Source organism: Sciurus vulgaris, assembly GCF_902686455.1.
Source record: "Sciurus vulgaris genome assembly, chromosome: 13".
NCBI classification, from domain to species: domain Eukaryota; kingdom Metazoa; phylum Chordata; class Mammalia; order Rodentia; family Sciuridae; genus Sciurus; species Sciurus vulgaris.
In genome coordinates this window covers 84,970,855-84,984,905 of record NC_136474.1, presented here as the reverse complement: position 1 = coordinate 84,984,905, position 14,051 = coordinate 84,970,855, and the positions used below count along the sequence as shown (strand labels likewise).

General features: G+C 43.2%; 1 protein-coding gene across 5 annotated transcripts in view; it reads left to right on the top strand.

The window, feature by feature from the left end:
* RNF152 (ring finger protein 152) overlaps window positions 1–14,051 on the top strand; it is a 102,030-nt gene that overhangs the window by 69,008 nt on the left and 18,971 nt on the right. Inside the window, exons 1-2 of one of the 5 annotated variants that reach the window (XM_079108424.1) lie at window positions 6,981–9,974; window positions 11,495–11,527. The exons of the other annotated variants lie outside the window; for them this stretch is intronic. The gene's annotated coding sequence lies outside the window, so the exon portion shown is untranslated. Of the gene's footprint in view, window positions 1–6,980; window positions 9,975–11,494; window positions 11,528–14,051 lie in introns of those variants that run through there. 5 annotated transcript variants of the gene reach the window in all.

The following is a 14,051-nucleotide window of genomic DNA, read 5'->3' as shown; positions in this document are numbered from 1 at the left end:
ACACCCTTGAGGTGGCAGCAGCAGTGCTCACTCACGGGGCTTTTGCTCCAGCCAACATTCCTGAAGGAATTACACGGCTGCGGAGCAGAAGAGAGGCATGTGCCCGGTGAGGCTGCGTCTCTGTCTCCACCTTTCCCCTATCTCAGCCTCTCAGCCATAGTGTCCAGGCCACAGAGGTGGAGAGATGCTCTCTGCAGCAGGAGCAGAGGCCCCAGGCAGCACGGAGCTTGAATCAGGGGAGGTCGCACAGCAGCTGGTAGAGGGAGGCACAGAGGGCCTACTGCTTGCTAGTAAGTGACTGCTCAGCTTTGGACGTTCTATTTCATGTTGGCATAGCAGGTCTCCCAGATAGTTTTCTGGGACTGTTTAAAATAAAAAAGAAAATTAGGAAAAAGACAAGAATAAGAGAAAGCCTAGCTGGATTGAGAATTTAAAAGTCTGTCTTATCCCTTTGAACTGCTTTAACAAAATATCATAGACTAGGTGGCTTATGAACAGTGAGAACTTCTCTCTCACAGTTCTGAAGGGTGGAAGACCAGGATCAGGGCAGATTTGTTGACTGGTTCACAGAGGGTGCTTTGTACCCCCACCCTCGTGTGGTGGGAGGAGCCCATTTTATAAGGGCACTAATTCCCATCACAAGGAGCCTGGCTTTCGGGGTGCAGTCACCTCCCAGAGCCCTCCCTCCTAAGACCTTCGTATCAGGTGATTACGTTGCACTGATTGAGACTAGCAGGGTGCGCTGGCATATAGTCAGGCTCCTCAAATGAAAGTGGCTCCTGAGAGGAGGTGCTAATTGGAAGCTCTGCCGTCCCAGCATCCCTGGAAGAGCGGGCTTGTGAGTGCAGTTGAAGGTGGTGGTCTGCAGTCTTGTTTTGACGGGAGATTGACCTCACATAAACCCAGCCATGTCTGAAGGTACCAATGTATGTACACATTTAAAATGAAGTCTTGTAAGAACTTTCAAAATCTGCTTTGAAAGAAGCAACTTTTTGACTTCTGGTCTACAAGTTCTCTAGCATAGAAGCTCCCAGCTGTCCCAGTCAGTGAGAGTGGCAGGCCTGGATGCCCAGCTGGCATGGGCTGGTGTGCAGTCTGGTGAGAGTGCTAGTGAGCCGGGCTAACTTCGTTGCTTAAGGAGGTTTTACCCAAGATGCTTTGCATTTCCCTTCTGTAGCACAACCCATACTGTCACCTCTACCTGTGAATTAGAGAATCACCTTAACCTAGCCTCCCCGGCTAGTATGAAAATCTTCAGTAACACCAACGCTTTTGGTCCTTGTGTCCACTTGTGAGGAACAGAGGGAATAAAATGAATGAAATAGGCTCCTTGTGATTTGCCTTACATAAATTGCTAATCGCTTGGGTGAGTAGGTGAATACATGCCTCTTTTGCAAGTCCATTGTGAATATCTAAAGGTCATTGGAGCCTTTAAAAACTGCGCTGAAATGCACTTTGTGCATTCCCTGGAGAAATCAAGTTTCATCGCCCTCTTTGGAGATGACAGTTTAAAGTACATATGACCTACAGCCTCATGTTATTGTCACTGTTATTCCCTCGGAACCCCCAGGGTTACTGGGTAGGCACAAGATGAATAATCCCTTTGCCTGTTTGTGAAAACTTACCTTTTAGATAAAAAATGCTACTGTGAATATCCTAAATTTCCAAATACTTTCTCATACGCAAACAGCCCACAAAAAACACGAGAGCCCACGAAGCCCTTTCTACCAAAGAAATGGATGGTTTTCTCTTGCCATGGGGAAAGTTGGTGATGGGTGTCCCTTTTTCCACTCCCTGGCATTCAGTTGCTCATAACTCCTCTCAGGTTAGTTGCACAAGATTTTCTAGAAGTTAGCTGATGATTTGACTTTGACTTTCACACAAAATGATGAGCGTTTTGCAGAGTTTGAAGCTTTGTGCCTTTCGAACACCTAGGTACTTACTAAAGGTTACTTACTATAGGGCTCCCCTCTTTATTATTATTTATTTTTACCTGTTTATATTTATTGTGATAAAATGCACATAGGTTATCAAGTTGGGTGTGAAGTTCACTGGTGTTAAATATACTCATAACGTAAAACTGTTGTTGCCACCCAACCCCAGAATTCCTCCTCTGGCAGAACTTGAACTCGGTGCCTGTTAACCCTCCCTCAACCCCACTGCCCCTCAGCTCCTGGTGGCCACCAGTCTGCTTTCTGTGTGTGTGTGTTGCTGAGGATCAAAGGCAGGGCCTCCTGAGCACACTAGGCAAATGCTGTACCTTGGAGCCACATCCCTAGCCCTGCAAGTTTTGGCTCCACTGATGACCTCATGCCAGTGCATCGCACAATATCTGTCCTTCTGTGACTGGGTTACTTAATTAGAGTAATGACCTCAAGATTCACCCATGGGGTGGCACATATCAGAGTTTCCTTCCTTTTTAAGGCTGGGTGCATCATTGTAGAGATAGACCACATTTTGCTTATCCATTCATCCGTCTGTGATCTTTTTTTTTTTTTTTTTTCATGTTTAAGCTATTACAAATAATGCTGCCACAAACGTAGGTGTTTCAGTATCTCTTCAATATCCTGCTTCCGATTCTTTGGGTATCAGAAGTGGAACTGCTGGATGGCATGGAACTTTTCTCTCTAACCTGTTCAACTACTGTTCTGCTTCCCCCAGTGGCTGCAACCGTGGGTTTTTAAACAGCAGCCAACTATCCTGAAATTTGTTAAATATGGAAGTGGGTGAGGCTGGAATTGAGAAACCAGTGAAACAGTGAAAACAGCTAGACACACGGCATCGACCCGAGTCATTTCGAGTGAGAGCTGGCTTTCCTGTAGGGTGTGCATGAGTTGAAAAGAAAATAGTTTTTCCAATCGCTCAGCAAACCCACATGGAGTAGTTGAAAACCCTTCCCATGGAGGAGGCTTGCCTGGCACCTGGCCAGCTCTGGACTTTAAAATGCAGGACCATTGGGAGGAAAATCACGTGAGTCACTTCACCCTGCAGTTGCTGAGGTCAGAGGGGTTGTCAGCCCTGTCACGAAGCAGGAAGGGACCGGGCAGAGCCACCCAGGAGCTGCCTGGTGGTCAAGCCTCTGACCTTTCACCACGAAGGAAGAAAGAGGCCAGAGAGAGCATGTGTGGGCCCTAATTTGGTGCAAACAAGTCTCCAGGGAAACAAGGCCCGTGTAGCGACTGGCTTGAGTGTGACAGCTGCCAGGCTTGCTCAAGCAATGACAGCAGCGTCCAGAAGAGAAGTGGGCCCCTGGGAACATGAAAGAATGTTCTGCTTTTTCATCTGGTTTGCGGTCAGCTGTCAATTAATAGAACTGTGCTGTGAGTTAGAAAACGAGCCCACAAAGGGTCTTTCAGGAAATGTTTATAATGTGGAATTATTCTAACCCTCATTGTGTTGGCCAGAAAAGGGAACAATGGCTTGTTCATAACAAATTGTTCGGTAGGAAAAAATGTAATAAGTGGATTTTCTGGTTAAGAAAATAGCAAAGTGAATATGATAAACTTGTGGTAAAAATAAATGTGAACCTCTAAAAACACTCACAGTTGAGTGGGATTTTATGATTTGCTATTGTGTTCCTTGTGCTCGCTTTCTCGCTTTATTTTTATTTTGCTGTGCAAGTCCTCACACATGTGCTCGGCAGATGTTCTACCACTGAGCTATGCCCCCTGCTCCTTGTGCTAGCTTTAAAATGATAACTGTTAGTATGTTATTACTATAGCCTGAGATCTTCTTAGCCCCTGTCCTGTTTTTATAAAGTTTTATTGGGATACAAGCATGTCCATTTGTTTATGTATCATCTGCAGCTTTTTTCTGCTATAGGAGCAGAGTTGAATAGTAGTAATAGACTGAATGGCCCACAAAGCCTACAATATTATCATCTGTGCCTGTGTGGAAGCACATATTGACCCCTCTGCTAGAACCTTGCTGCTCAACATTGCACTGGAGAGTCTGGCCCATCAAAGCGTGTGAACACTGGCTGGGCCACTTCTTCAAGTAGGGCTTCGTTTGTGAACAGGCTTCAGCGTCTGGACTCCAGGAAATCATAGACACACTTCTCTCTGTACATAAGTATTTATTTTGTGTGTGTGTGTATTTCTATCCCCTTGGAGGAAGAGGGGCTGCACCCCTCATCACTTTCTCAGCATGGTTTGTAACTCCAGAAAGTTTAAATCAATAGACCAGAAAAGGGAGGCTTTGATCAGAACAGAGATTCCTGTTTCAATGGATGGTCATGAAGATCTTACTACTTGACACTAGAAGTAGACCTGGCTCATGCTCATTTATTTATTATCCCTAAATAAAGCATACAGATTTGTAGCACAGTACAACAGTGGAATATGTCATTTTGACTATTATTAATGGATAAGGGACTGTTTCATGGATATTGGTTTCTTGGGCCTTAATAGCTAGTGTCATATCACATTGTGGGTCTGAAGATATTTATTACATGCCTCTCCCACTTTGGAAAAATGGAAGCTCAATGTCTAAAATTTTAGGTCTCTGTAGTGACGTTTTATGGGTACCCACTAGAAATCACTGCTAGTTAGTCTGACAGTGTTATTGAACATCCATCATGCATGGAACCCTGTAGATGTTTCTACAAAGCAGAAGATAGACTCTTCCATAGGCTGAGCCTGACTTCAGATCACCCTTCCCATGAGTGACTCTTTCATGTATCCCATAGGTCTTTGTCTCCAATACAGTAGATAGTGAGATCTACTGCAGTAGATAGTGAGATCCAAAAGATTCATATATGCAGATGGGTGCTTCTGGAGATGGCAAGTTGGGTAGAACAGTCAAGGGAGGAAGAACCGTGGTGCTTTGGGAAACTGCTTTCAGGGGTAGAAAAAGGAAAGAAGCTCAGTAATGCAGGACTAGCTGAGGACAATGCTTGGAATCAAAATATCACTCACACACACATACACACACACCTATCTGTGCCTAAACCTACAAAGATGCGTGACACTTTGCTGCTCTATAGGTTAGAGATAGTAAGCAGACGGTGGTTGCCATTAAAAATGTGAATCCTTTTTGGTGCTACCTCTCAAAGGGAGGAGTCTCCTCTGGAACACAGGTCCCTGGGATGCCAGCCCTTGTACCATGCTGGTTCTGAGAGTTGAGGTGAATGAAGCTTTACAAGTGGCAGGACTAACCCTCAGGATGCCTGGTACCCATTGATTCCAAAAGTCCACCTATGAAGACACAAGAAGCAAACACACACAGTTAGATGGAATTTGGAGCTTTCAGACCAGAGCATGAGTCTGGAAGAGGAAGAGGGTCTCTGAAAGACAGGATACTGCTTCCCCTATCTTCTGCTCTGCAGGCACAGCTCCTTGAGGTCCTGGGTTGTAAAGATGAGCAGAGCAGGGTCCTAGGGGATTCTACTGATGTTTAGGCTTGCCTGTTTCATGGGAACAGATCTTTGGACATTGTCTTAATCTGCTTGAGCTGCTATAACAAATCAGCAGACACTAGATGGCTTATAAACAAAAATGTATTTCTCACGGTTCTGGAGACTGGGAAGTCTATGACCAAGACCCTGACAGATTCAGTCTCTGGTCAGGGCCTATTACCTGGTTTGTAGATAGCACCTTCTCATTGTGTCATCACCTGGGGGGTTGGACAGTCTCCCTTGGCCTTTTTTATAAAGGCACTGATCCCATTCACCTCCCAGAGGCCCCTCCCCTGATGCCATCACTTTGGGATGGGGGTCTCAACACATGACTTTCGGTGGATACGAGCATTCTGACCGCAGCAGACCTTCCAGCGGAGCTCGGGCTTAGGTGTATCTCCAGCTGTGCTCACCTACGGGCCGAGGAGCAGTAGCCCGATGGCCGTGAGCACATTATTACCCCGATCTTGCTATTCCGGTGACAGTTTTCATTAAGAAGAGCTGGGCTCCTTGGAGAAATAGCTGGTTCTGGGCTTGGGGAAGGGGAAGCACAGGATGAGCCTGAAGCCTCTCTTTGTGCCACAGCATTAGAAAATGACAGGAGCACGTCGGAGGGTCACTGCGACCAGTTTGCAGTGCTTCTGCTGGGAAAAGGTGGCTCTGTTGCAGCATCAAATACAGCAGTAATAGTTTGGAACGCATCAAATAATATGAAACTGAGTCCATACCACCATAAATAACCAAGAACGCTCTACTTATAATGGAATGCCAACTAATAAGTGTAGAGGAAAGAAAAAGTTTTTTTTTTTTTTTTTAAACAATCATCATTTTTCAATCATCATAGTTACAACAATTCAGGGAAGAAGTTTTAAAGAGTGTTAAAATCAGCGAATGAGAGAGTTTGGTGAAGAATAGGATGTTTCTATTTACACAGCTCAGGGTGTTACTCCACCAAATACTCATTGACTGCAAAGCAGGTAGAAACCAGGGAGACACCTGTGTCAGATTTAATGTAATGTAGCCATTTGTTGGGGTGGGCAGTGGGTGGTGGTGACTAGGGCATCATTTCTGCAACCCCCCAACACAAATGTAACTCAGATCTATTCATGGATGAACACAAATTGAGAGATGCTCTATGAAATAACTAGTAATTTTCAAACTGTCAAGATTATAAAAGTCAGGGATTTGAAGAAGCCATATAAAATGTGATGGGTAAATGCACCAAGTGATCTTGGACTATTATTAACCTGTGCGTGACTGGAAGGACCACTGGTGAAATTTGGATGGGGCCTGTGGTAGTGTACCAACGTTGATTTCCTGATTTTAATGGTTGGACTGCAGTTATGTAGAAATACTTTGAGCTTCCAGGGGTGAATGAGACCCAGTTACTAACAAATGGTTCCTAGCTTACTAACAAATGGTTCTGGCAAAGGTGGGGTGGGGTTGATTTTGGCAACAAAGTGGTGTCGATGGCAATCATTATGCTTCTTTATTTTTTTTGCGGTACTAGGGATTGAACTCAGGGCCTTGTGCTGGTGAGGCAAGCAGTCTACCAGCTGAGCTATCTCCCCAGCCCCATTATGCTTCTTGAGTGGAAGATGATGGCAGAGTTCATCTGGGATTGCAGGAGTATGAGGAAGATGTGAGTGAGTTGGAAGTTCCTAATATCTTTAGCAGAGAGGCAGTTTCTAGTAGGGATGAGGATGAGAAAGCAGAGAGGAAGGGTCAGTTTGGGGCAAAGGAGACTCAGTCCACCAGAGGAGGGAATGAGTGGGAGTCAGGAAGTCCAGTTGCTGGGCTGAGACTTGATAGGTCAGAATGTGGAGGCACACATTGGGTCTTGAGTGGGCTTTGAACTGCAGATGTGTGTCCCTCTGTGTGAGCTGCCCTTTGGGGACTCCCCAGTGCCATCATGGTAAATGGCAGCTTTTTTGTTCCTTCCCAGTCGTGAATTTTAGTGCCATCTGGGGACACTCTATAGCTATCTGAGGATACGTTGGGCAGGGGAGAGCAGGGACTTCAGAAGGATTTCAACACCATATGAGCATTCTAAAGGGAGGTTGCTTTAAATGTTACTGAGGTCTATTTCATTTTATCTTGGTTTTCCGAAATTGGTTTTGGCTAATACCTGCGAAAATTCTAGCTGACTCCAAGTAGAGGTCCAAAATGTGAAAATGTATTACTCTTCTTTGGTTATGGTTTGGTCTGGTCTTCAGTTATGAGACTGATTCTTAGAGTCTTTAGTTATTGCTGTTCTGGTCCCTGGAACATGTCAAAGCAAATGAAACTCCACAAGGAGGACTCAAGTTGAATTATTGAGCCATTTGTGTTTCAGTTCTCCAAAGACATGTGTGCCTATCATGTGCTCAGATATTGTGGCTCACAAAGGTAAAGAACGTGTGTTTCCTGCTCTAGAGGAAACAGTCTGGGCATGGGAGACTTATGAATGAACCAGTCATTAGGACACAGCTTGGGAATCATTTTAATAGGGGCTGATAAAGGATTGAGGAAATGAGGGGGAGTCTCCAACTGTGCAGAGTCAAAGGGAAGCATTTTAGAGGAACAAAGTATGTGTTTCTTCAAGGAAGGGGACCAAGAGGTGAGCAGGCAGCCCTGGAGGAGACAATGGAGTCAGGGACAGGGGTGGGGGTTGGTAACTGTCTAAGCCAGGTCCCCAAGGACCTTGTGTGCCAATCCCTTAGAATCTGGAGGACAGTACATTGGGGTGTCATAGACCATGACCCCTCCTAGACACTGGGCTTCTGCAAAATAGAAAATGAATTGAGAAACACCAAGTCAGGGACCCTCGTGTTTTGGGGTCTTCACATGTTCCTGATAGGACTGTGGGATTTTCTGGAGAAGCTTGCTAACCCTGTGTGGAGTCTTTCTCCCACCTAGAATCTTGGAAAAATGAAATAACTGAGCAGGTGGAGTGTATGAAGAATTGTGTTACGTGGGGATGCAGATGAGTCTATAGTATATTTGTTCAACTTTGAAAAACTTCAAATCTCTAGAAAAGTAGAAAGACACAGTCTTCACATTTTGTCTGTTTGCCGATGTCATGACTCTGCATCTCAGAATACCTTCAGCCTGTGTCCGGAGAACAGGGATATTCCTCTGCATAAGCACGACATCACTGTCCCATTAAGAAATTCATCATGGATGAGTATAATCCAGTGGTTCCAATTTAAATTCAACACAACTGTGTTCTATCTCACTTTCCCTTATTTTAATATTTTTATTCCTTCCTGCCACAGTGGGGAAACCTTGTACCTAACAACATCAATATAAAACTGCTTGTTTTTAGCATATAATGTATAAAATTTTTTCAGAAGTACTGTAGTAGCGTCAGTATCAATACCAACAACAGAGCAAGCAAAATTCAAGTTGCCTTGCAGTTTTTATTGTTATTAAAAAAAAAAAAAAAAAGAAGTATCCCCTGAAGGATGTGCAGAGTTCTTGGGTTTGAGAATTAATCAAATGTGGTTCTTGGTCACAGTGAGGTCAGTTACTTGTTTCTACTTGGATTTCATTTTAGAGTTTGATTTTCTTCATCCTTCCTGATTTAGTGTTTTCTGATATGTAAAACATTTATGTGACTCTCAAGTCATAATTGCATGACAGGTGTCCTGAGAGCTAACTCCATGTCCTTCCTCTGCATTCCCATTGTGGTTGCAATGTTTTTGTCTCTTTATCTGCTTATTATAATCCACCTTCAGGGGTAGATGACATTTTGGAAATGCAGAGTCTCTTTGGACCTGAGCTCTGGAAATGTTTCCCATCAGCAAAAGAAAAACAAACAGGCAAGGCTAACAGCCTTCCTGGTCAGGTTTGTTAACTCTAGAACCACTTCCTCAGGAAACTGTCTGTGCGTGTGTCTTTGTGTGTGTGTGTGTGTGTGTGTTCGTTCCTGTGGTCTCATTCAAGAAACAGGAGATGTGACAATGAGAATGGCCATTAGGAGGACGGAGTTCTTGGTGATGCCTAGTGTGGGACACTGTGAACCACCTTGGATTTGAATTTCTTTGCTGCTTTGCCGTCTCCTCCACCTCCTCATGTAGGTTAAATATGACCGTGTTTAATTTCAAGTTACTCAATAACTTGAGAGCATTAGAGGTTATTTTTGAAATACACTAGCTGTCTCAATAAACCAATTTAATCTGATTCTTGTGACCTACATTAGCTAATGGTTTATGAGAAGTCTGTTTCTACTTAAATCTGTATTTGTTGTTTTACTCCTATTATTGCAACATCCCTGTGAGAACTGCAGGGTATACATAATGTAAGGACATAATTCTTTGTTGGTAAAAGTCAGGGAGTTTTAGTAGAAGCCAAAGAATTAGGATCCAAAGGAAGCCTAATGCCAGGGCCTGGTCAGCATGGTGGCTTCACATGTGCTTCCTATGTCTTCTGCTCTAGCGTCTGAATTAAGCAGATGTGGGTTTACTGTGTTTTTGTAGGCACTCATAAAATGACCACGCACTGGCAGTGCCTCCGCATGGACTAGAAGTCATGATTTGCTGAGTGGCAAAATGTCTTATCACCAATGATAATTTTTATCTGGCAAGGGCTAGAAGAGGTGAGCTCTAAAATTCCATCAGCTTTATTTGGTAGTCTAAAAAAACCTCTATTTTAGTCATTTTCTATTTTGAAGGTACATGGTTATAAAGTCAGGCTCTTATAAAACAGTGGGCAGAATTTGGGCAGTTTCAAAAAAATATTAACTGTCTTTAGATACACTTTGCAACTATTCTGAGAAAGGTAAATTATGGATTTTTTTTTTTCCCACAAAGGAAATGAAAGTTGAAGTGCTGCAGTAAACTTTTGGTCATTTAAATAGGATTAATTCAAAAGAAAATACATGGCTGTTTGGGAAGTAACTCTGCAATACTGAATTGGGTAGCAGTCTTTACCAGATAAGATTTATCAATTCCCAGGTATGGTAGCACACACCTGTAATCCCAGCTCAGGAGGATTGCAGGTCCAAGGCTAGCCTGGGCAATTTAGACCCTGTCTCAAACTTTGAAAAATTTTAAAAAGGATTGGGGATGTAGCTTGGTGGTATAGTGATTACCTAGCATGTTCTTGACCCTGGGTTCAATCCCCAGTACTTGAAAAGCAACAATAAATCAAACACAAAGAAGACTTATCAGTTGCTTTAACTAAAACTACTAGCTTAGACAAATATTCTGTAGTGTAAAAAACTATTCTTATATTTTAATTAAGTATGTTTATACTTGTATACTTAAAAATGAAATATCTCCATCTTTTGAATAATAACATAGTTTCCTACTTGTCCAAATCCAAAATGCTTAAAAAGAGTTGACCCAACCAAAAAATCCTTTTACATTGATAGAAATTGTGAAGTGTTGATTGCTACTGATGGAGATGTTTAAGTGACTCTTAATAGATTACACATAAGATGTTAATGCTATACTCCCCCTAAAATTGAATACAGTTGATATGAGGAATAATTACAGTGATTCCATAATAAAACCAGTTTAAGGCTTAGTGGTCTCTTAATTTCAAATTGGATAACACATGGCCTGTATGTATAAGTATGTTTATAAATATGACACATACCCTTATACACACACCACATTGAGAATATTTATACTTTAAAATGTTTACTTAATTAGAGTGTTTTGGAAGTAAATTATTTATTTGATGATATCTTAAGCTTTATGGTTTAACAGGACATTTTTTAATAGAAGCTATTTACATGTAAAATTTTTGAATAAAACGAATCACTTTCAGAGAAATTACATTTTTTACAGTGTTTTCGTTTTTATTTGAGTGTCATTAGTGACAGCAGAGGATGAGCATTGTGCCCTGAGTTGCTTAATATTTTCCTACATTCATGATTCATAATCCTTTCTTATGCCATCACTTTTTCTAGAAATTATGAAAATATTCATTTCTTTGTCTAATAATCCACTTACCTCCATATAAATGATGCAGTAGTGCTAGTTTCCCAATAGTTGTCTAAATCTCACAGAGAAATTACAACTTTGGTAATTAGAAAACATCAGGATTTGGAGCCTATTGGCCATCTCTATCACCCCTTTCTGCATTTTTTTTTTTTTTTTTTTTTTTCAGAGCTGTGCTTCTCAAAAATGCTGCCTTCACCAGGTAAGGTGGCACACACCTGTAATCCCAGCTATGCTGGAGGATCTCAAGTTCAAGGCCAGCCTCAGCAGCTTAACAAGACCCTGTCTCAAAATAAGAAAGGAGGGGTTGGGGATGTAGGTCAGTGGTAGAGTGCCCTGGGTTCAGTCCCCAGTACAGGGGACACACACAAAAGGCTACCTGCTTCAATGAGAAACCTGAGATCTTATTAAAGAAATGTATTCACTGATACTTGTTACAGTACAGCAAGGAACGCCTCTATTCTGGACCTGGCAATGGGGTCTTGCAGTTGGGGAGAGTGGGCTTAATGGGCATGTGGGGATTGACAGCCAAGGAGCAGGTGGGTGTCAGTGAATGGAAAATTGATGAGGGGAAACATCCAGGGTAAGGAGGATTCTAGCTAAACTCACCTAACCAGATGCTAGAGAGAGGCCAGGGTGATCAGACATCACCTCAAGGGTGGTAAAGGATGAGAAACCTAGTCAGATATTGAGGATGGTCAAATATCATATCAAGGGTGGGATAATCTTTTTTTTTTTAATAATAAATATAGACAAATTTTATGTCAATTAAAAATGATAAAAAATAAAGTGAATATTTTTATACTCCTAAATAATAGAAAAACATTAGATTAGCATAGTTGCAGAGATCAAGATTAATGTATCAAAATCAGTTATATTTTTATATACATAGAATGAACATTCCAAAAATGAAATCAATAAAACATTTCACTCACTGTAGCATAAAAAGAATAATTTACTTAGGGATAAATTCCACAAAGGAAGTACAAGACTTGTACAAAGAAAACCACAGACTATTCAATGAAATTTTAAAAGACCCAAGTAAATGGAAAAAATTTTCTGTGTTCCTAAATTGGAATACATAATATTGCTAAGATGGCACTACCAGAAGGTGGGGAATTCTTAAATTTTTTTTTTTTTTTTTTTTTTTGCGGTGCTGGGGATTGAACCCAGGACCTTGTGCTTGAGAGGCAAGCACTCTACCAACTGAGCTACCTCCCCAGACCTGAAGGTGGGGAATTCTTGCTACACTGACTCAGCAGGGTTCTTTATTAAAAGTGGATATTACAAGGAAGTACACAGATGGACCCAACAGAACATTCGAAAGCCTGACCAAAGTTCGAACAAGCAAAGCATCATTCCACATTCCACCTTCACTCTTTATTTCCACCCAATTTCCAAGCATTCTTGATTTGTTCTTCCCCCTTCCTGCACCACCATCCCTTTATTCCAGCCTTGCCCATCTTTCCCCTTCAGGCTTCCTTCTGCCAGAGGAGCTTTAGAAAAATAACGTACAATTAAATGTTTCAGAGCCATCAAAAGGAAGGAAATTGTGACATAGTCCAACATCAGCGGACCCTAAAGACATGCTTTGTGAAATAAGCCACACAAGTACTCTAACAATATTACTTATGATTTTACTTATAGGAGGTATCTAGAATATACAATTCATAGGAACAAAGTCAAATAAAGATTGGCAAGGGCTGGGGGCATGGTGAAAACGGGGAGTTCATGTTGAGTAACTACAGAGTTCTGTTTGGCTTGGAAAACATTCTGGAAATGGTGATGAGGGTTACACACTGAGTTCGCTTAATGCCCCTGAACGTCCACTTCACACTGGCTGAGATGCTGCTGTTGCTGCCGCTGGTCTCCCCTCTGAAGTCTTCATAAGCCCTGTTGCTCATGGGATGAAGCCCAGACTCTGGGTAGTAGGAGGGTGGGGTGGGGGTTGTCTGTTCGCTCCCATTCCTTGGTCCCCCATCTCTCCTCCAAAATGAGAACTTCTGCTTCTGGCCCCTCTCCTGGAGGCTTCTCCCTTTCTCAGCAGCCCTCGTGGACTGGAGAGGCGGGTGAGGGTGTTGCTGTGGGTCTCCCTCCTGTCCTCTTACTCACCTTCCCTCCTCTCTCAGACCTCCTTGACCTCCTTGACCTCCTTCGGGCCTTGTTTTGGTCTCTGCTCCGACTGGCATCTAGTGACCTCACGCATCCCAGCCTGCAGGGAAGGCTGCTGTATCCTTGGGACCAGAAAGGGAAGGACAAGTGCCCTTTTGGCCTTGGGGCCTGCCCTGTAGCCCAGTCCTGCTTTCAAGCAGTGTGGCCAAGGTTGGACCTTGGCCCGTCTCTTTCTGCCTGCCTCTCCCGGGCCGTGCTGAGTGGATTGGTCAGGACCGCTCAGCCCGCCTGGCCTACCAGCCTCCTCATTCCCATCTTGTCTGATAGTGACATTTCCAAGCACAGCTGAACCAGTGCCAGGTGCTGCCCCTGGGCTTCCCCGGGGTTGACACCTGGCGTCTTAGCCACCTGCGAGGCGGGTGCTGTCATACCTGTCAGCCTTTTGCAGAGGCAGTGACTGGAGGTCACAGGCCCTGGTCCCTCCTCAGCACTGCTCTGTGTGCCTAACCTTGGGTTCTGCCTTTTCCTGTGCTGAGTCTCTTCCTTGAAGTTAACATGGCACCTTTCTGTGAAAAGCCTTTCTTGGTTTCCCCACACACCTCGTTCTCCTTCTT